Source organism: Symphalangus syndactylus, chromosome 5 (assembly GCF_028878055.3).
Source record: "Symphalangus syndactylus isolate Jambi chromosome 5, NHGRI_mSymSyn1-v2.1_pri, whole genome shotgun sequence".
Taxonomy (NCBI): domain Eukaryota; kingdom Metazoa; phylum Chordata; class Mammalia; order Primates; family Hylobatidae; genus Symphalangus; species Symphalangus syndactylus.
Genome location: NC_072427.2, coordinates 71,731,042 through 71,753,180, shown reverse-complemented (window position 1 = coordinate 71,753,180; position 22,139 = coordinate 71,731,042). Strand labels below are relative to the sequence as shown.

At 41.4% G+C, this 22,139-nt stretch overlaps 1 long non-coding RNA gene across 3 annotated transcripts; it reads left to right on the top strand.

The window, feature by feature from the left end:
- LOC134736709 (uncharacterized) lies at nucleotides 1-20,852 on the top strand. Of its 3 annotated transcripts, XR_010120968.1 has the most exons (4): nucleotides 1,603-2,050; nucleotides 4,568-4,757; nucleotides 19,871-19,925; nucleotides 20,698-20,852. It is a non-coding gene; the product is annotated as an uncharacterized lncRNA (long non-coding RNA). The 3 variants fall into 3 exon arrangements; XR_010120967.1 differs by lacking the exons at nucleotides 19,871-19,925; nucleotides 20,698-20,852 and adding an exon at nucleotides 1-120 and having other exon boundaries at nucleotides 1,839-2,050; nucleotides 4,568-5,330; XR_010120966.1 differs by lacking the exons at nucleotides 19,871-19,925; nucleotides 20,698-20,852 and having other exon boundaries at nucleotides 4,568-5,330.
- The last annotated feature ends 1,287 nt before the right edge of the window (nucleotides 20,853-22,139 follow it).

Below are 22,139 nucleotides of genomic sequence, written 5' to 3'. Positions count from 1 at the left end.
CGGAAATCTTCGTCCTGCCCACTGTCTCTCCATCCCTCAGACTCTTCTGCAGCGGTGCCATTGGCTGTGCCCTCTTCCTGTCTCCAGGGTCTTCATGAATCACCAGTCTCAGAAAAGCAGGTGCTGGAGAACCTGCAGCCCAAGTCTACAGCAGTTTAGATGGCAGCTTTTCCTGGGGGTCAGGAGCCTGCTCTGAAGATTGGGCCAAGGCCCTGGGGATACTCATGGCCCACTCTTTTTCCTTCAGTCCGCTCCAGGATTCAGATTTCCAACCGTCTGAACTCGGCATAGATCATCAGCAGATCCAACAAAAGGAGCATGGGAAACTTTTCTATCCCTTTCAAACCTCCAACCGCTCTCTCCCACACTCCCCTTCATCTCCTACTTTAAATGGAAAAAAATAGACATTGTCAGCCAGGAAACACCTTCGTTTTCCTTCCAAATCCACAAACCTATTTTCATCTATGTTTATCTTTCTTCCCTCTTGTCACAAGGCAGAAGGGCAGCGACCCTTCGCATGGGGGAAGGCCAGTCTTCCCGTGTGAGTTCCCGATCCCATCCCCAGGTGGTCTCAGAGACCCTGCCCCACTAGTTAGCCTCTCTGCTCCCTGAATCCTGTCACCGCCTTTCTAACGGGACCTTGCCATCAGCATCCGAACAGTGTCTCCCTTCTGACCGCCGCTCTCTACCACAACACACTCTGTCCTCTTCACAGTCAAGCCCTTTGAAGAGCAGACACCTGCCCACACGCGCTCCTCCACCTCCCCACCTTGGAGTCACCTTCCGCTCCTCCCATTTGGTGAGGTCAGAATCTTCATTTCAATTAGGAGAATGATGTGCTTGCTTTAATCAAGCAACGAGAATAATTCACTATATGTTTGTCTTGGCTGAAATCTCAGTGCTTCATATTTAGTTAGAGTAATTCTATTGGACTAGGCTCATGATATATTTCTTTTTATTTCCTGATACTTTACATTTTACAGTTTGATACTATAGATCATATTATAATCTACCATAAGTTCTTTAGAGTTAAAATTTCTATGAAGACAAACACCTGGCTCAATTTGTGTTTAACTCAAAAAGAAATTTCAAGGAAATGATTATGTAAAGTATGGTAAAAAAAAAAATGTGAAAACATGGTATTCATTTAGCTCTAAATCCTCAGTGACCAGCATAGAGTAGATCTCAATAAGTGTTTGTTGAGTGTGCGAATGAATGCTATAAAGCTGAGAGGAAAAGCTACAAAATGCGATGTACTTGATAACCACAGCGTTGCTTATCTATGTATGCCCACCACCACAGGCAAGAAACAAAAAAAGGAAAATAAGTGAATCATTGGGATGAGGGAGCTGTAGGTGGATTTCTTCCCTTTTTATTTAATAGTATTACAGTGAATATAAACTGGAGGGGGCACTGCACTAGAGCTCTCTATAATACAATTCTACACTCTTCATGCTTAATTTGGTAGAAGATGTGGTTTTGGTTATATACTGCTGCAAATCAAGCAATTTCAAAACCTTATGACTTAGAACAATGATTATTATGACCCAATGATTCTCTGCGTCTGGGCAGGACCTGGTTAGCCTGCTGTGTCCCACGTGGCATCAGGCTGGATGTCTCATGAAATCATGGTGGACGGCAGCTGGGCTGAGCTGGAAGGCCATTCACACAGCAAGTGTTCAGCCTCCAACATGGCCTCCCTCACTGCATGTGCCGCCTCTTCATTCAGTCTTTTACCTTGAGCTTCTTCATCACATGCACCTGGCTCCCCTAGAGAGCACAAACACTGTCATGACATTGCCTTGGAAGCCTACACAACATCATTTCTGTCATCTCAGACTCAGGGGAAGAGAAAGAGATGCCACCACTTGATGGGAGGAAAGACAAAGTCTCTTTGCAAAAATCCTGCAAGGTGGGAGACGGAGATATTGTCATCTTTGGAAACAGTCTACTGCTGGGTTCTTTAATGATGTTTCATTCCTGAAGTTACAGATAAAGCTATTTCAATGCACTCCTGCTTAGCAGACAGCCTAGTGAGTATACTCTAAGGGTAGACTTTCCTGTAAACCTGAGTGTTCATTATAAATAGCTCAATTGAAATAAACTAAAAAATGAGCTGCAGTGTCTGGAGCAGGTGTGAGGGTTACCTGAGGCTGTCCAGAGGCAATGAGCCTGACTAAGGTGGGAGTCTTTACCTGATCTGCCCACCATGGGTTCCTGAATCTTGACCACAGTCACCAGGAGACACCCCACTGATCCATTTCTCTCTCTCTACAGTACTACCTGGAGGTTTTATTTTTTTCACTTGGAATGTCGTAAGCAATATTTTCAGTGTGGTCATTTTTATTGTGGTAAAATACCCATAACATATAATTTACCATCTTACCGATTTTTAAGTTTACAGATCTATGGCATTCACCACCATATGCCTCTAGAACATTCTCATCTTCCCAAATTGAAACTCTCTACCTATTAAACACGAACTCCCCATTCTCTCTTCCCCTTAGCCTTTGGCAAACATTGTTTAACTCTCTATCTCCATGAATTTGATGACTCCAGGAAGCTCACATAAGAGGAATTATGCAGTGTTTCTCCTTTAGTGCCTGGCTTAATTCACTTAGCATAACATCCTCAAGGTTCCTCTGTGTTGCAGTGTGTGCTAGAGTTTCTTTCCTTTTTAAGGCTAAATAATATTCACTTATATCCATAGCACACTGTGTTTATCCATTCATCCATCAGTGAGCTCTTGGGTTGTTTCCGTCTTTTAGCTATTGTAAATAAGCCTTTTGTGAACATACATGCACAAATATTAAAAATGATTTTAAAATGATAATTAATTCAACCAACATTTATTGAACATCTGCCATGTGTCAGGTGCTGTGCTGGGTGCTGGGGATACAACAATAAGACTGCAGACACAGCTGCCCTGCCTCCCAGAGCTTAGTGTCTAATGTGGGAGACTACAGGCAACTTCAGCACAGTGGAATAACTGCCAGCAGAGGAGGAACAGGCACCTGTGAGCACATGGGCTAGATCCCACCCAACCTCCAAAAAAAGGTTTTCCAGATTGTGTGGCTTGGAACCTGAGCTCTGAAAAGTGAGTCTTGGACTAGGTTCATGATATATTTCTTTTTATTTCCTGATACTTTACATTTTACGATTTGATACTGTAGATCATATTACAATCTACCATAAATTCTTTAGAGCTAAAATTTCTATGAAGACAAACACCTGGCTCAATTTGTGTTTAACTCAAAAAGCAATTTCAAGGAAATGATTATGTAAAGTATGGTAAAAAATGTGAAAAAACGGTATGTACTCATTTAGCTCTAAATCTTCAGTGATTAGCATAGAGTAGATCTCAATAAGTGTTTGTTGTGTAAGTATAAGAGTGTGGGAGCAGACAGGAGCAGGCAGAGCAGCATGGGCAGAGACCCAGAGCCATCTGGGTCAGAGGATAAAAAAAGGTGGGGTTGGCAAGCACTCAGGCAGAGGGACATGCAGGAGCTACAGCAGACAATGTTGGCCCTGTGAACCTGTTATCAAATTTGGGTTTGTCTTAATCATAGGAAATCACTGAAACCCTTCAAATAGGAAAGTGACAGGATCTAGTCTACATTTTACGCAATCAGCCTGTCTGTAGTGTGAGAGTGGATTGGACTGGATAAAGCAGGAAGCTACCATTCAAATCCAAGCCATCAAAGATGGAGGTCTGAACTAATCAGATAGCGGGGAAGGCAGGTAAGGCACATCTGGTGGCTGACTGAAAGTAGGAAGAGAGGGAGAAGGTGGCATCAAGGAAAGAAAACCAGAGATAATTATTAAACAGTGAATTCAGTATAAATAGAAGTGCAACAAAACATGGATGCTGCCAAGTAGGGGGTCTGGTGTTGACGTTCAGTCCTTCTCCAAAGATCAGGGGATTTACCTTTGTCCTTGTCTGTTCAGATTTTCCTTCATCAGCCTGATTTGCTGCAACTTTCTTGATCTCCACTGTGACCCACATCAAAAGTGCTACCATCTTCAGCACATGATCTATGTTCTGCAATCCTCAAAATACTCTGTTATGTATTTTGTTTTTTTGTTTGTTTGTTTGTTTTTTAAGATGAAGTTTTGCTCTTATTGCCCAGGCTAGAGTGCAATGGCGCGATCTCGGCTCACTGCAACCTCCTCCTCCTGGGTTCAAGTGATTGTCTTAGCTCCGCTTCCTGAGTAGCTGGGATTACAGGCATGTGCCACAATGCCCAGCTAATTTTTGTATTTTTAGTAGAGACGGAGTTTTACCATATTGGTCAGGCTGGTCTTGAACTCCTGACCTCATGTGATCCACCCGCCTTGGCCTTCCAAAGTGCTGGAATTACAGGTATGAGCCACTGCACCCAGCCTGTTATGTATTTCAAATTCACGTGTTGAAGCCCTAATCTCTAATATGACTATTTGAGATAGGGTCTCTAAAGAGGTAATAAAGGTTAAATGAGGTCATAAGTATTGGCCCTTAATCTGATAGGGCCTCTTAATCTATTGGGTCTTAATATGATGTCCTTACAAACAGGGGAAGAGGTACCAGATATCTTTTTCTGCCTGTGCACAGAGAAGAGGCAATGAGAAGACACAGCAAGAAGGCAACCAACTGCAAGCCAGGAAGAGAGCCTTCACCAGAATCCAACCCTGACAGGATCTTGATCCCAGACCTCCAGCCTTCAGTCTGTGATATTTTGTTCTGGCAGCCTGAACAACCTAATACACAGTCTTAAGAGGTAGATATCATCCCCATTTATAGATGAAGAAACTGAGGCACAGAGGGTTTGACTTTACTAAGATTGACAGGTAGTAAGCCACTCTGAGCATGTCCTGGATGTAGTGCCATCCTCTGTAATGCACCATCCAATGAGACCAGGAACCAACTGGGCCTTCACTTGACCAAAGGATGATATATAGGCCTATCATTGATATGCTAGTGTGAGCAACAAATGCCAGAACCAGATGATACCAGTTGCAAACAGTAGACCACAGCCAGGAGAGACCATTTCATGTCATGACATCACCATCTTGTTTGAGCGAATGCTGCAGCTGCCATTGTGGGGCATTGCTTGGGACCATGTCCTGGCATGTGGGAAATTACAACTACTGACCCAATCAAGGAACTCAATTCACCCTCCTCAATATACAGGATTGGCTGCATCTCTGGACACAATCTGGACTTTCTACCCATTGTACCATCTGTAAGAGGCAGTGGGGTAAATAAAATATAGAAATTAAAAAGAAGGCCAAAGTATCACTTGACATTAGCATAAAGTAAGTCAAATCAATAAAAAGACAACTCAAAAATAGGCAAGTTACCTGAATCCATACTTTACTCCTTTGAGACAAGCACTTTATAAACATTACATTGCTCAGTTATCAAAATGGCTATATGAACCTGGTATTGTTGTCATCCCTTTTTCCCAGAGAAAACTGAAGTGGAGGGAAGTAAGTCTCTGAGGGCACATGGATCTAGAAATGCAGGACACAGAAGTGCAGAGCCCATGCTTCTAACCTTTAAGGACTATGAAGGAGCAGAGAGGAATTGGGATGAGGTGGTCACAGCAGTGGCTGAAGGAAGCTAAAAGAAGGAAAAATTTCTCCTCTAAAGGAGTAGAACAATGTTGCTTAGATCTTAGCCCTGACTACACTTTTTTCAAAACTCTGCACTCAACCTTCCTGCTTAGTTCCACCTCTTATCTTGCCCTCGGACTGGTCCGTTCCCAACTGAGTTGACAAATTCATGTCCACTCAGAACCTTGAATGTGACCTTGTTTACAAACAGGGTCTTTGTAGATGTAACCAAACTAAGGGAAGTTCATAGTGGATTAGAGTGGGCCCTCCCAAATCCAGCATTTGCTGTTAAGAAAACACACACACACACACACACACACACACACACGGAAGAATGTGTCATGTAAAAGTGGAGGCAGAGATTGGAGTGATGTACCTACAAGGTAAGGGACACCAAGGGTTGCCAAGGACCACCAGGATCCAGGAGAGAGCCATGGAACAGAATCTCCCTCAAAGCCTCCAGTAGAAACTAATCCTGCTAACATCTGGACTTTGTACTTCCAGAGTTCAATGTGAGAAAATAAATTTCCGTTGTATTAAGCCAGCCAATTGTGGTGTGTTATTACAGGAGCCCTAGAAAACCAACCCATTGATTCCAAGGGCTCCTTGAAAGTATGGCATTTTCACAATATTGATTCTTCCTGTCCATGAGCACGTAATAACTTTTCATTTGTTTGTGTCCTCTCTGATTTCTTTGAGCAGTGGTTTGGAGTTCTCCTTGAAGTGGTCCTTCACATCCCTTGTTAGCTGTATTTTATTCTCTTTGTAGCAATTGTGAATAGGCGTTAGTTCATGATTTAGCTATTTTCCTATTACTGGTGTATAGGAATGCTAGTGGTTTTTGCACATTGATCTTGTATCCTGGGACTTTGCTAAAGTTGCTTTTCAGTTCAAGAAGCTTTTGGGCTGAGATGATTGAGTTTTCTAGATATAAGGTCATGTCATCTGCAAACAAAGATAATTAGACTTCCTCCCTTCCTATATGAATACCCTTTCTTTCTTTCGCCTGATTGCCCTGGCCAGAACTTCAATACTATGTTGAATACGAGTAGTGAGAGAAGGGATCCATGTGTTGTGCCAGTTTTCAAGGGGAATGCTTCCAGCTTTTGCCCATTCTGTATAATATTAACTGTAGGTCTGTAATATATGGCTCTTATTATTTTGAAGTATGTTCTTTCAATACCTAGTTTATTGAGAGTTTTTAACACAAAGCGATGTTGAACTTTATCAAAGGCCTTTTCTTCATCTATTGAAATAGCCGTGTGGTTTTGTCTTTAGTTCTGTTTTATGTGATGAATCACACTTACTGATTTGGGTATGTTGAACCAACCATGGGAAGAAAACCAAGTTGATCATGGTGGATAAGCTTTTTGATGTGCTGCTGGATTCGGTTGGCCAGTATTTTATAGAGGATTTTCCCCAGTGTATATTTTTGTCATCTTTGTCGAAGATCAATTGGTTGTACGTAAGTAACTTTATTTCTGAGTTATTTATTCTGTTCCATTGATAGGAGTGAGATCCTTTATGTTAGGTTACCTGTCCCTGAACCATTTAGCTTGTAAGGACAGGCTAATTTCCTCTCTCTGCATTCAGATCTTTACTTCTTTTATTTTATTTATTTATTTACTTATTTATTTATTTATTTATTTAATTATTATACTTTAGGTTTTAGGGTACATGTGCACAATGTGCAGGTTTGTTACATACGTATCCATGTGCCGTGTTGGTTTGCTGCACCCATTAACTCGTCATTTAGCATTAGGTATATCTCCTAATGCTGTCCATCCCCCTTCCCCCAGATCCTTACTTCTTTACTGATTGTCACCACTCTGCTCTGAGAGGCCCATCTCAACCTTCTCCTGGGGCTTCTTGCTTCTCTTGATAGTTTTCTTCCCTGCTTGCCGAATCTCCTCCATCTGCAGGACAGTGTGAGCCGGCTCTCTCCCTGTACTGCCTCAGCCCCTGAGACTGACTGCCGGCAGAGTCTTGTTCTGGCTGCACTGCCTCAGCTGCCTGCTGTTCTGGGCTGACCCTTTTACGTTATCTTATTCTAGGTACTTTCCTTTCTTGAGAAGAAAACTACATGTCCTTGGGCACACCTGCATGATCTTTTCTTACTTTTATAGAGGCTAATGTGCAGGGTTGTTAAACGCATTATTTAGTTTTGAGCTCTTTGTGCCCTATTGTCTCTATCAGGAGTTAAACTTTTTGACCTCATGCCCCTATGTAATATTTTTTCTTCTTTTTGGAGACAGAGTTTTGCTGTGTTGTCCGGCTGGAGTGCAGTGGTATGATCATCATAATCATAGTTCACGGCAACTTCAAAGTTTTGAGCTAAAGTAATCTTCCCATCTCAGTCTCCTAAGTAGCCAGGACTACAGGCCTGCACCACCACACCTGGCTAATAAATTTTTTATAGAGGTGGGGTCTCACCATGTTGTCCAGGCTGGTCTTAAACTCCTGGCCTCAAGTGATCCTCCTACCTCCTACCATCCCAGAGGGTTAGGATTACAGATGTAAGCCACCTAAACTCACAGGTGTGAGCCTGGTCTAAACTCATCATTGCAATAACAACCACGACCTTGACTTCATCCTTGTTGTATCAAAATAAAAAGAAAAAGATTTCAGAACCACACAGAGTAGAAAATTTGGAGAATATAGAAGACCAATAAAGAAAGTTAGAAAATAAAAATCACCCGCAATCTCACCCAGATTTAGACCCTATTAGTTTTTGGTTAGCTCTTTACAATTTGCCTTTTTCTCCCTACTCAGCAATATTTTAATCATGTAGCCTCCAACTTACTGGGGCTTGGGGCTCAGTGCCTCAGTTTTCCTGTTTAGAAAATACCATATTAATAGTTATGTGCTAACAAAATTACCCATCTGCTTTCATGTGGTTATTTCATCCCTGTGGCCAGGAAAGCTGCATTTTTATCCATCCTAGGCAGTGAGGAGAAGAGAGCTGGGCGATGGGCACAGAGCCATGCTGCAGGCTGATGGGGGCCCAGGGCTCCTCATTCTTAACCAAAGTGGGTGCCAGAGAAAAATTTCACCTCGATGAGAGGAGGCACAGACACCAGGCAGCCAGGGCCATGCCCCACAGATCAGATCCATCCAGGACCTTTCGGAGAACTGTGCTTGTGCTTCTGTGATACAAAATAGAACAGCAAACAATCCAAGAGAGTTTACTCTTGTTTTCGAGTCAATCACAAATTTGGACAAAATTTCCTCTTTCTCACAGTGTGTCTGTCCTGTTCACCTTCAATTCAGAGAACTGTCCTGACCTTTCTTAATGAAATGTGACCCTCCTCTTGTTCAGCAAATAATAAACTCAATCTCTGCTTTAGACTGTTCTTATCCTTTGTGTTATCCTTGGCATAGGTCTCATTTCAGTCATCCCTGTGGCCAGTGAGTAGTTACCACTTTTCCAGGTGCTATCACTGAACTCCTCCTTCGTGTCTGTCCATCAGGAGAGGTTCTCCCAAACCTCCTGGGGGTAAGTTGAGCCCTGCTTTCTTCGCCAAGTTGCTCAGAGGGTGTCCACTCAAAAATGATGGTCCTCATTGGGTTGTGTGCTTTTCTAGTTGGGACTTTTTCTTGGCTTAAATTGTTTGTGGATAGTTTGCATGGGCAGAGGAATTTGTTTCTGTTAATGTGATGCTGATGACAGGGCAATGGTTCCAACTCTTGTCTTTCAGCCAGATACCTTCATTTCCCAAACTGTTATGAATTTGGCCTTATTTTGGAAATCAGAGCCTGGTTTGACTAACTAGAAATATCAAAACTTCTGGGTAAGGTTGCCAAACGTTCACTATTTGGAGGGAACAGTTCTGGACTTGGGCCCGCCACTGTCCTTCCATGCCCCGTCCTGGATGGAATCGTTTGGCACTCTACCCCTCTCCATCCCCACCTCCTCATTCTTCCCCCATGGTTGAAAAAAGCTTTTTCTTGACTATTAGGCAGAATTTCAAGTCAACATTGAAAAGCCCTGATTTCCTGGATTGTGGGGAAGCTTCTGTCTGAGCATCTCGGTCTAACATAGAGTACCTCTCCCAGCATTCTTTAGCCAATCAATGTGCTCTCCTGAAAGCCTTCTGTGACAGCAAGTGCAGCCATTCCGTTTTCTCTTACATAGTTGGAATCAGCACCTACTGAATCCTATCTGCAAATGTATGGAAGCAATATGCAAAAATTTGTGACAAAAATTGGCCAAGGAAGACCTTTTGCAGGTGACAGGCAGCTAACACCTAGTGGCTAGCAGAGGGCTGTGTGGGGGTGGGGGCACAGGTAAGAGCTGAAGCAGAGGTGTGGGGGGATTGGGTGGTGTCTTCAGCACTGATGGAAGATGTTGGGGTCTTCCTCCTTCCCTGCTTTCCAAACTAGGAGTAGCCAGTGAAGCAGTAGAGAGACTCGGGGACTCTTTGTTTTTTTCTTCTACCATGGAGGTTTCTTCAGAGCTGGAGTGAGGGTGGAATTTATCAGCCTCCCTAGCGGCTGCTGCCGGTGCCCCCACATCTGGTGCTAAGAATGAGTGTGAGAGGGCACGCAGGCCCTCCAACCTCCTTATGCCATTACATTCACATCAAACTGTGCCACGTTATCATTTACTTCCAATTAAAATATTTTAATTTTCCTCCTGGGAGGTTAAGTTTTGTGGGTTTTACTTTTCTACAATCACTCTCTATCATAAAACCATTTAAACTTTAAGTCTTAACATTAGAAGATTCCCTAGTGATCATCTGGTCCAATCTCTTCATTTTATGCGTTGGAGACCAAGATGTGAAGAAATGGCTCATCCCAGTTCACAGACCTAGACTCTAAATCACTCATACCACCTCTCTGAGTGACATTACTCATTGGATAACAGACTTTCAGTAATCTAGGCACCACTTGAGATATTGTGGGAGCAGAAAATACTTGTGCTCTTTTAAAGGGTAAATAGTTATTTTGTAAATACATACCCCTGTCACTCCTACGAAATTGTGTGGGCTTAGGGACCTCACTGGCTCCTAATTAGGTGTTTTTTAAAAAGCCAGGCCATTGGGCAGGCTTCAGTGGTTGCTCTTAGACTTGTAAATAACTTCTAGGCTGTCCCAAACTTTCCAGTTTTGTGATTATTCTACCCTCTGCTTATAGGCAATGATGCAGTTGGAAGTTACAGGGAAGAAGAGAGAGAAGGGAATTAGCAGGATGGGGTGTACGGGAATAGAGAGAAACATTTATTGAGCACTAACTGTATTCCTGACATTATGGTTAGTGTGTTACCCAATATTATCCCCATTTTACACATTGAGGAAATCAAGGTTTAGAAACATTGAGTAATTTGCTCCAAGTATCACACGTAGCAAGTAAGAAGACTGAGATTTCAAACTTCGGGCTTTCTGATTTCAGGGCCCAGGCTTGTCACCATCATATTCATGGGGCAATGGTAGAGCCAGATTTCCAGGAAACTCCTCTTACATCCCACTGTCTAGGTAACTGGACTTGATGGGGTTTTTGGCATCACAGTGGAAGAAAGTCCAGGAAAGAAGGAGGGCAGTTTCCTTTGTTGGTCAGGACTTGCCTCATCTTGCCTACATCTTCCTGGGGCTGACAGATAGGAAGTCTTCCAGCAGGTGTGGCCTAAGTGTGTTGGGGCTTTACTTTTGTGCTGGTGCAGGCAGTTTCCAGGCTCAGATAAACACTCAGCTGTTTATCCATCCAGCAAGCATTTCTTAAGAAACCTCCTCTGTCAGTTCTTGAGCCAATAAGCAAGCATGCTCCCTGACCCAATAAATCTAGCTCAGATTCAGAGGTGCATAACCTGATTCCAGCAAAGCTTTTTGAGGATTATCTGGGGCAGTGTTTGTAACCTTTACCTTTCCCACTTCTCAGCTGTTGCTTTACCAACAGGAGCCTCTACCTCTGGGGAGTTGGGAAAAGACAAACAGGTGGGCTGCTGGGCGCTTGGGCTGAAGCTGTGGGAAAGGATATGGAAACCAAAGCCTAACTAGAGGTCTTGTGAAAATCTGCTCTCTCTTCTCTCCCTGAAGTTCTGTTTCCTTAAGCTAGGCTTACAATCTAAGGGCAGGCTGTTCACTTTACAATCTATTCCAGCATTCTCAGCTCCAATAACTGCCAGTTGCCATTTGCCTGTCCCAATGGAATTAATGGAAGCTGTCAACAGCCTGCCCCTGACCTCACTGGACATAACTGTGTCCTTGGCAGACATGAGTTCCTCCTCCTTCTGAGACAGCCTCTTCCCCCTCTCAGGAAACCCTCTCTTGGGCCATTTATTCACATCAGTGTCAACCTAAAAGCAAGAAGCAAGGCACAAAATCTAACTGAATTTACTTGAGCCAGAGTGAGGACAGCTGCCTGGAAGACCCTTGAGAGGCGGTGATTCAGAGGATGTCAAACCTGGGCATCTGGGGCCTCTTTGCAACTGCACCAATTGTACTCACTTTTGTTATATTTCCAAAAGACTCGATGAGCTTCTTAGGGGGCTCAGCACCGATCTCAGGTGGAAGGAATGGGGATAGATGGGAGGGGCTGGGATGGGGGGGAATAGGGAGCAGGGAGTGGGTCCCTGTTTCCTTTCCCTAGGCTCTCTGTCACTTTTTTTCTCAGTAAGTGGGAGATTCATGTGCTCTATACCTCCACAGTCTGCTGTGAGCCTGTTGCTGGCATGAATCTGTCCGCTGGAGTTTGTTTGGTTGGAGGCCATGCGACAGGTGTAAAGGGAGCAACCACTGTGAAATGGCATCTTTCGGAATGCAGGAGTGAGGTGCCGTCACAAACCACGGATTCTGTGGACAGGGTGTCTAGGGGTGGCTTGGGAAGAAGGCCCAGGGATAGAAGGAGAGAACCGAGGCCCTCTTTCAGCTAAACTTCAGCCTGGAGAATTTAGATCGTTGCTTTAGCTCTAAATCACCACTTCCACACTTGGATGATTTCAAGGGACCTTAAGTTCCCACTTGCCACAGGCTTTGGGATATGGAGCCTGCTTTCTAAAATAAATATTTTTGAGTTTTTTCAAGATGTAAGTTTAAACCTGCTCCTGAAAAGGTTTGGTTAAAGGAGACAACTCCCACTCCATTGCCGTGGCTTTCCATCCGGGCCATGCTTGGCAGAACCTGGGAGTTGAGAGAGAAGAGATGATGATCCAGGTCTTGAGTTCTTGCAGACTGGAAGCAAGTGGAGCTGGGCTTGGGGAGCAGAAGGAACTGTTCTGCTTCATGGAGAACCAAGTGGTAGTGACGGAAGTACCTGTTTCAGTGATTGCACTTTGAAATTGGATGGAGACCCAAATCCTTAATTCAGGGCTTCCTTCTGGGCTGGTGCAATCTGTGATTTTGGCAGGAATGAGAAGGGCAGGCTGGAGTGAAAAAAAGTCAAAAGTGGGAGTGTAGTGGCTCACCCTGCTTCCAGCCCTCCCTGACCTGTTGTTTGCAGACCCCTACACATTTAGAGCCTGTGTATCAGGGCCACAGAGACCCTCTCACAGGGTTACCTTCAGCAGTTGAGATTTATTGTAAGGATATTTCTGAAATTAGGAGACCAACAAACCTCAGGTTTCCATAAACACTGAGGGCAGATTGGCCTCCAGAGCCTGGAGTAGGACTCTGGGTGTCCAGTGGCTCTGAGGATCTGGTCATCTCGCCAGCTCCAAATATTCACAGTAACACACCACTGGTTTGTAGACCCAGCTTCTTCAGGTAGATGTTGTGGTCCTTGTGCCTTTTATGGTTGACCTTGTTCATACGTTCCTTATTTTTCAGAAGGGGGAGCGTTGTTCATGTTCACCCTCCTATTGTGCCAGGTGTGCAATAAGTTTTGAAGGTCTCGTAGCCAATTCCAGATTTTTTTTTCTTTTTGACAGCCTTAAAAAGGTGGTGCTTCTTTCTTTCCAGGGCTTTGATCCAGAGGCTTTGACAAGGCTACTGCTCATCCAACTCAGCCAGAAAGTAGGGTAAACTGGGTGCTAATATCTGAGACAACTTTTTTCAGGATGGTATGGAATGAAGACTGGATAGGTTCCAGAGAATCATTCTTCACACCCTAAAGAGCTCAAACCAGAAGGAGCTCAACAACTCAGACCCCAGATCTTTCAGACAATGGCTCACAAGATTTCCCTTGCCTCTTGGGTTCCTCTCTGGCTTGCCATCCACTGGTGATCTTGTTGATGTATCTGTTTGGTTAGTTCCTGACTCCCCACAGCCCCATATCTGTGGCCAGAAGAAAGCTCAGGAGCAAAGCTCAGGAGTACTGTCTGCCTAGTTTGTCACCAGTGTGTGACTAGTGCAGTGTGTGACACAGCAGGCGAACAAAATGAACCAGTTGTGGAATAAATCTCTCACCTTCTTTCAACTCACCCCTAAGATCCCTGTCTATGAGCACTTTAACCTACTCTAGCAGGTGCTGTTGGTGCCCTGTTCAGACCTGAGGTTTCAGATTCCTTCCCTTTGTTTGTTTTTTGTTTTTATTTTTTGTTTTTTTTTTACATTGGTGTTTCTTTCTTTCTGGGTTTTTGTTTTCTTTTTTATATATACTTTAACTTCTAGTGTACGTGTGCACAACGTGCAGGTTTGTTACATAGGTATACATGTGCCATGTTGGTGTGCTGCACCCATTAACTCGTCATTTACGTTAGGTATTTCTACTAAGGCTATCCCTCCCTCCTCCTCCTACCCATATGACAGGCCCTGGAGTGTGATGTTCCCCACCCTGTGTCCAAGTGTTCTCATTGTTCAACTCCCACCTATGAGTGAGAACATGCCATGTTTGGTTTTCTGTCCTTATGATAGTTTGCTCATAATGATGGTTTCCAGCTTCATCCATGTACCTACAAAGGACATGAACTCATCCTTTTTTATGGCTTCATAGTATTCCATGGTGTATATGTGCCACATTTTCTTAATCCAGTCTATCATTGATGGACATTTGGGTTGGTTCCAAGTCTTTGCTATTGTGAATAGTGCCACAATAAACATACATGTGCATGTGTCTTTATAGTAGCATGATTTATAATCTTTTGGGTATATACTCAGTAATGAGACTGCTGGGTCAAATGGTATTTCTAGTTCTAGATCCTTGAGGAATCACCACACTGTCTTCACACAATGGATGAACTAGTTTACAGTCCCACCAGCAGTGTAAAAGTGTCCCTATTTCTCCACATCATCTCTAGCACCTGTTGTTTCCTGACTTTTTAATGATCACCACTCTGGTGTGAGATGGTATCTCATTGTGGTTTTGATTTGCATTTCTCTCATGGCCAGTGATGATGAGCATTTTTTCATGTGTCTGTTGGCTGCATAAATGTCTTCTTTTGAGAAGTGTCTGTTCATATCCTTTTCCCACTTTTTGATGGGTTTTTTAATTTTTTCTTGTAAATTTGTTTAAGTTCTTTGTAGATTCTGGATATTAGCCCTTTGTCAGATGGGTAGATTGCAAAAATTTTCCCCCACTCTGTAGGTTGCCTGTTCACTCTGATGGTAGTTTCTTTTGCTGTGCAGAAGCTCTTTAGTTTAATTAGATCCCATTTGTCAATGTTGGCTTTTGTTGCCATTGCTTTTGGTGTTTTAGACATGAAGTCCTTGCCCATGCCTATGTGCTGAATGGTATAGCTTAGGTTTTCTTCTAGGGTTTTTATGGTTTTAGGTCTCACTTTAAGCTTTTAATCCATTTTGAATTAGTTTTTGTATGAGGTGTAAGGAAGGGATCCAGTTTCAGCTTTCTACATATGGCTAGCCAGTTTTCTCAGCACCATTTATTAAACAGGGAATCCTTTCCCCATTGCTTGTTTTTGTCAGGTTTGTCAAAGATCAGATGGTTGTAGATGTGTGGTATTATTTCTGAGGGCTCTTAGTATAGTTTGAAGTGAGGTAGCGTGATGCCTCCAGCTTTGTTCTTTTGGCTTAGGATTGTCTTGGCAATGTGGGCTCTTTTTTTGGTTCCATATGAACTTTAAAGTAGTTTTTTCCAATTCTGTGAAGAAAGACATTGGTCGCTTGATGGGGATGGCATTGAATTTATAAATTACCTTGGGCAGTATGGCCATTTTCATGATATTGATTCTTCCTATCCTTGAGCATGGAACATTTTTCCATTTGCTTGTGTCCTCCTTTATTTCATTGAGCAGTGGTTTGTAGTTCTCCTTGAAGAGGTCCTTCACATCCCTTGTAAGTTGGATTCCTAGGTATTTTATTCTCTTTGAAGCAATTGTGAATGGGAGTTCACTCATGATTTGGCTCTCTCTTTGCCTGTTGTTAGTGTATAGGAATGCTTGTGATTTTTGCATATTGATTTTGTATCCTGAGACTTTGCTGAAGTTGCTTATCAGCTTAAGGAGATTTGGGGCTGAGACGATGGGGTTTTCTAGATATACAATCATGTCATCTGCAAACAGGGACAATTTGACTTCCTCTTTTCCTAATTGAATACCCTTTATTTCTTTCTCCTGCCTGATTGCCCTGGCCAGAACTTCCAACATTATCTTGAATAGGAGTGGTGAGAGAGGGCATCCCTGTCTTGTGCCAGTTTTCAAAGGTAATGCTTCCAGTTTTTGCCCATTCAGTATGATATTGGCTGTGGGTTTGTCATAAATAGCTCTTATTATTTTGAGATACGTCCCATCAATACCTAATTTATTGAGAGTTTTTAGCATGAAGGGCTGTTGAATTTTGTCAAAGGCCTTTTCTACATCTATTGAGATATTCATGTGGTTTTTGTCTTTGGTTCTGTTTATATGATGGATTACGTTTATTGATTTGCATATGTTGAACCAGCCTTACATCCTAGGGATGAAGCCCACTTGATCATGGTGTATAAGCTTTTTGATGTGCTGCTGGATTCAGTTTGCCAGTATTTTATTGAGGATTTTTGCATTGATGTTCATCAGGGATATTGGTCTAAAATTCTTTTTTTTTGTTGTGTCTCTGCCAGGCTTTGGTATCAGGATGATGCTGGCCTCATAAAATGAGTTAGTAGAATTCCCTCTTTTTCTATTGATTGGAATAGTTTCAGAAGGAATGGTACCAGCTCCTCCTTGTACCTCTGGTAGAATTCAGCTGTGAATCCATCTGGTCCTGGACTTTTTTCGGTTAGTAGGCTATTAGTTATTGCCTCAATTTCAGAGCCTGTTATTGGTCTATTCAGAGATTCAACTTCTTCCTGGTTTAGTCTTGGGAGGGTGTACGTGTCCAGGAATTTATCCATTTCTTCTAGATTTTCTTTGTTTCTTTTTTATTTTTTATTATTTGCGTAGAGATGTTTATAGTATTCTCTGATAGTAGTTTGTATTTCTGTGGGATTGGTGGTGATATCCCCTTTATAATTTTTTATTGTATCTATTTGATTCTTCTCTTTTCTTCTTTATTAGTCTTGCTAGCGGTCTATCAATTTTGTTGATCTCTTCAAAAAACCAGCTCCTGGATTCATTGATTTTTTGAAGGGTTTTTTTGTGTCTCTATTTCCTTCAGTTCTGCTCTGATTTTAGTTATTTCTAGGCTTCTGCTAGCTTTTGAATGTGTTTGCTCTTGCTTTTCTAGTTCTTTTAATTGTGATGTTAGGGTGTCGATTTTAGATCTTTCCTGCTTTCTCTTGTGGGCATTTAGTGCTATAAATTTCCCTCTACACACTGCTTGGAATGTGTCCCAGAGATTCTAGTACGTTGTGTCTTTGTTCTCATTGGTTTCAAACAACATCTTTATTTCCGCCTTCATTTCGTTATTTACCCAGTAGTCATTCTGGAGCAGGTTGTTCAGTTTCCATGTAGTTGTGCGGTTTTGAGTGAGTTTCTTAATCCTGAGTTCTAGTTTGATTGCACTGTGGTCTGAGAGATAGTTTGTTATGATTTCTGTTCTTTTACATTTGCTGAGGAGTGCTTTACTTCCAACTATGTGGTCAATTTTGGAATAATTTGATATGGTGCTGAGAAGAATGTACATTCTGTTGTTTTGGGGTGGAGAGTTCTGTAGATGTCTATTAGGTCTGTTTGGTGCAGAGCTGAGTTCAAGTCCTTGATATCCTTGTTAACTTTCTGTCTCAGTGATCTGTCTAATGTTGACAGTGGGGTGTTAAAATCTCCCATTATTATTGTGTGGGAGTCTAAGTCTCTTCGTAGGTCTCTAAGGACTTGCTTTATGGATCTGGGTGCTCCTGTACTGGGTGCATATATATTTAGGATAGTTAGTTCTTCTTGTTAAATTGATCCCTTTACCATTATGTAATGGCCTTCTTTGCCTCTTTTGATCTTTGTTGGTTTAAAGTCTGTTTTATCAGAGACTAGGATTGCAACCCCTGCTTTTTCTCTTTTCTATTTGCTTGGTAGATCTTCTTCCATCCCTTTATTTTGAGCCTATGTATGTCTCTGCACATGAGATGGGTCTCCTGAATACAGCGCACCGATGGGTCTTGACTCTACCCAAGTTGCCAGTCTGTGTCTTTCAGTTGGGGCATTTAGCCCATTTACATTTAAGGTTAATATTTAATGTATAAATTTGATGTTGTCATTATGATATTAGCTGGTTATTTTGCTTGTTAGTTGATGCAGTTTCTTCCTAGCATCGATGGTCTTTACAATTTGGCATGTTTTTGCAGTGGCTGGTACCGATTGTTCCTTTCCATGTTTAGTGCTTCCTTCAGCAGCTCTTGTAAGGCAGGCCTGGTGGTGACAAAATCTCTCAGCATTTGCTTGTCTGTAAAACATTTTATTTCTCCTTTACTTATGAAGCTTAGTTTGGCTGGATATGAAATTCTGGGTTGAAAATTCTTTTCTTTAAGAATGTTGAATATATTCCTTCCCTTTGGCTGCACCCTTCTCAGGAGCATTTCCCTGAGCTATTTGGGGCCTCCTTGCCTGGTGGGGCCTGAAAGTTGCATTTCTCCTCCCCACTTTGTGCCTCATGCCAATCATGGAAGCCAACGATGGACAGATGTGTGAGGGGGGTTAGGTACAAAAGCCCCCATTGCTTGTATCAAGTCAGGAGAGGTTCTGTAGTGCAATTTCCCTCCACAGCTCCCCATGGGATCAGACCAAATCTTTGCTTAGTTTCTCCCCTTTCGTTTCCTGCTCCCTTCACTGTATTCCAGTTTCTTCTGAGCATGCTCCTTTGAAAAATCACTTGCACAGGAATACTCACCTCAAGCTTATGTATTCCATGCAATCTAAAATAAACCTATGTTACTTTGTCATTTTCAAAATATTATTTCTTAAGTATGTTGTCTTAAAAATGCATTTAAATTTTGACAAATTAGAAAATGATCTATTAAAAGCAAGGAAGTTTATAGATAAAGTCAAATTTAGGTGAGTTCAACAAACACTTTTTGAGTATTTTCTATATGCTGGATATTGTGGGAGTACTCTATATAAATCTAGTATAAATGCTGAACTCAAACTTAGAGTGAGAGTAAAAAAATAACAAATAATTATAATATGGGATAATACATGAAATATTATAGGCTTCTGCAACATTCTGAAAAAAATACAGAGGAAGGCATAATTAGCTCTGAAATAGTTAGGGGAAGGTTTCAAAAAGGAGGGTCTAGCTTTTCAGGGTGTAAAGGAATAGAGCGGATGGTGTCAAAGGAGAAAGAACCTCTCAAAACAACAGAATAAACAAAAAGCACTGAGGCATGAGTCAACATGACAGGCAAAGGAAAGTAGAAATAGATCTGGTGACATAATTTATAATATCTCCAAATGATGGAAGTATCAAGCAGCTATTAAAATTGATATCTTAATGTGCATTTAATGACTTTAATATTTGGTGCAAGATCCTAGTGTACAAAATGGAACTTATGAAGGAAGGCCTTGCTTGCCGTGCTGTGGGAATAGGGTATCTCTGAAGAATTTAAGTGTCAGAGTAGCTGTAATTCAGAGAAATCATTCTGTTGGTAATGTGGGGGGTGAATTTAAGGGGGAACAAGACTGAAAGCAGGAGCAAGATAGTAGCAGTGGAGGTGAAAAGAATGGACTGCAAAGACCACCAGACTGCTCTGGTGGTTAAAATAGGCACAACTTGGCAATTGATTAGAAAAAGCGAGAGAAGGGACCAAGGACCAGGAAGCTTATAGGATCACACCAGGTTTCAGGCTGGAAAGAGGAGACCAGTTGAGTAGAGTGGGGGTAATGGGGCACTTTAGGACATGATGGATTGGGAAGTTCTTTACATATCTAAGTGGAAAAGTCTTGGAGGCTTTAAGATGTACTAGAGCTCTGTGAGGGTAGGAGATACAGATTTTGTAGTCATCAGCTTACAAATGAATGATTGAAGCCATACTTTCACTTCAGGAGAGAATAACCAGAGGAAGGGCTGAAAATCCTAGAGAACACCAACATTAACAAGGTGAGCTAAAAGAATATAGAGGCGGGGGTAGAGTGAAAATTCAATGGAAGAGTGTGCTATAGAGATAGCACAATGATTAAGAGCTTGGTCTTTGAAGTCAGATCACCTGAATGCTAGTTTCCTTATAGATAAATAAGAATAGAAACAATATCTATTCACTCATGAAAAGAAAATCCTCAACAAATAAGAAACAGGAGAGAACTTCACCAACATGATAAAAAAAATCTGTGAAAACCCTACAGCTAACATATTTCACTTGGTGAAAGACTGAATATTATCCCCCCTAAGATTGAGAACAAGATAAAGATGGTAATATTTATCAGTCTATTCAGCACATACTGAAGTTCTAGCCATGGCAATTAGGCGATGAATCTATAAAAGGATTCAGATTAGAAAGGAGGAAGTAAAACTATCTTATTCGCAAATGACATGATCTTATATATAGAAAATCTGAAGGAATCCACTTAAAAAACCCTAGAATTAATAAATGAGTTCAGGAAGTTCACAAAATAAACATACAAAAATCAATTGTGTTTATATACACTGGCAATGAAGAGTCTGAAAATAAAATTAAGAAAATTATTTCATTCGCAACAGCATCAAAAAGAATAAATTATTAGGAATAAATTTAACAAAAGCAAGTTTGTATACTAAGAACTTCAAAACATTGCTGAAAGAAATTAAAGACTTAAGTAAATGGAAAGACATCCAACATTTATGGATTAGAAGACTAAATATTATTAACGTGACAATACTCCCCAAATTCTTACAGGTTCAATCCAATGCCTGTCTAAATCCCAGTTGGCTTTTCTGCAGAAATTGACAAGCTGATCCTAAAATTTATATGGAAATGCGAAAGACACAGACTGACCAAAACCATCCTGAAAAAGAACAGGATTGAAAGACATGCTAATTTCAAAACTTACTACAAAGATAAGGTAATACAGAGAGTATGGTACTAGCATAAGGACAGATGTATTGGTCAATGGAATATAATTGAAAGCCAAGAAATAACCCCTTTCATTTTCAGTCAATTGATTTTTGATGAAGGTGTCAAGAAAATTAAATGGGAAAGAAATTCTATTTTCAACAGATGGTGTTGGGGCAATTGAATAGCCATCTGCAAAAAATTAATTTGTGTCCCTACCTAACACCATACACAAACATTGACTAAAACAGATCTCAGACCTAAATGTAAAGACTAAAACCATAAACCTCTTCGAAGAAAACATACTAGTAAATCTTTGTGATCTTGGGTTAGGCAATGATTTCTTAAACACAACATCCAAAACACAAGTGAGAAAAGAAAAACAACCCAGCAAATTAAACGAAGCCAAATTACAAACTTTTACACATCAAAAGACACGGTCAGGAAAGTGAGAGACAACCCACAAAAGGGAAGAAATAAGTCAGATATCTAATAAGTGACATATCCAGAAGAACCCTTCCAATCCAATATTAAAAGATAATCCAATTTAAAAATGGGCAAAATACTTTGAATAGACACTTCTCTAAAGAAGATATGACCAATAAGCACATTCAAAAATGCTCAACACTATTGTTACTAGCAAAATGCAAATCAAAACCACAATATCACTTCACACCCACTAGATTGACTATAAACAATAAGACAACAATAAGATAGCAAGTGTTGGAGAGGATGTGAAAAAATCAAAACTCTCATACATTGCTGGTGGGAATGTAAAATGGTGTAGCCACTTCTTTGGAAAACAGTAGGATAATTTCTCAAAATGTTAAATATAGAATTGCCTTAAACCCAGCAATTTCACTTCTAGGTATCTACCCAAGGGAAATGAAAACATACGTCCAACCAAAATCTTTTAGGTAAATGTCCATAGTAGCACTATTCACAAGAACCAACAGATGGAGACAAACCCAACGCCTATCAACTGGTGAATGGAGAAAGACGTGTAGTATACCTATACAATAAAATACTGTTTAGCAATAAAAAGGAAGTTCTGATACATGATCCACAACATTGATATACCTCAAAAACATAATGCTCCTTGAAAGAAGTCAGACACAAAAGAACACATATTGAAACATAATCACCTAATACATATACAGAGAAAAGTAGATTAGTGGTTGCTTAGGGCTGAGTTGAAAATGAAAAGTGACTCTATGGGCACAGGTTTTCTTTCTGGGATGAGGAGAATGTTCTAAAAGTAGATTTTGGTGATGGTTGCACACTTC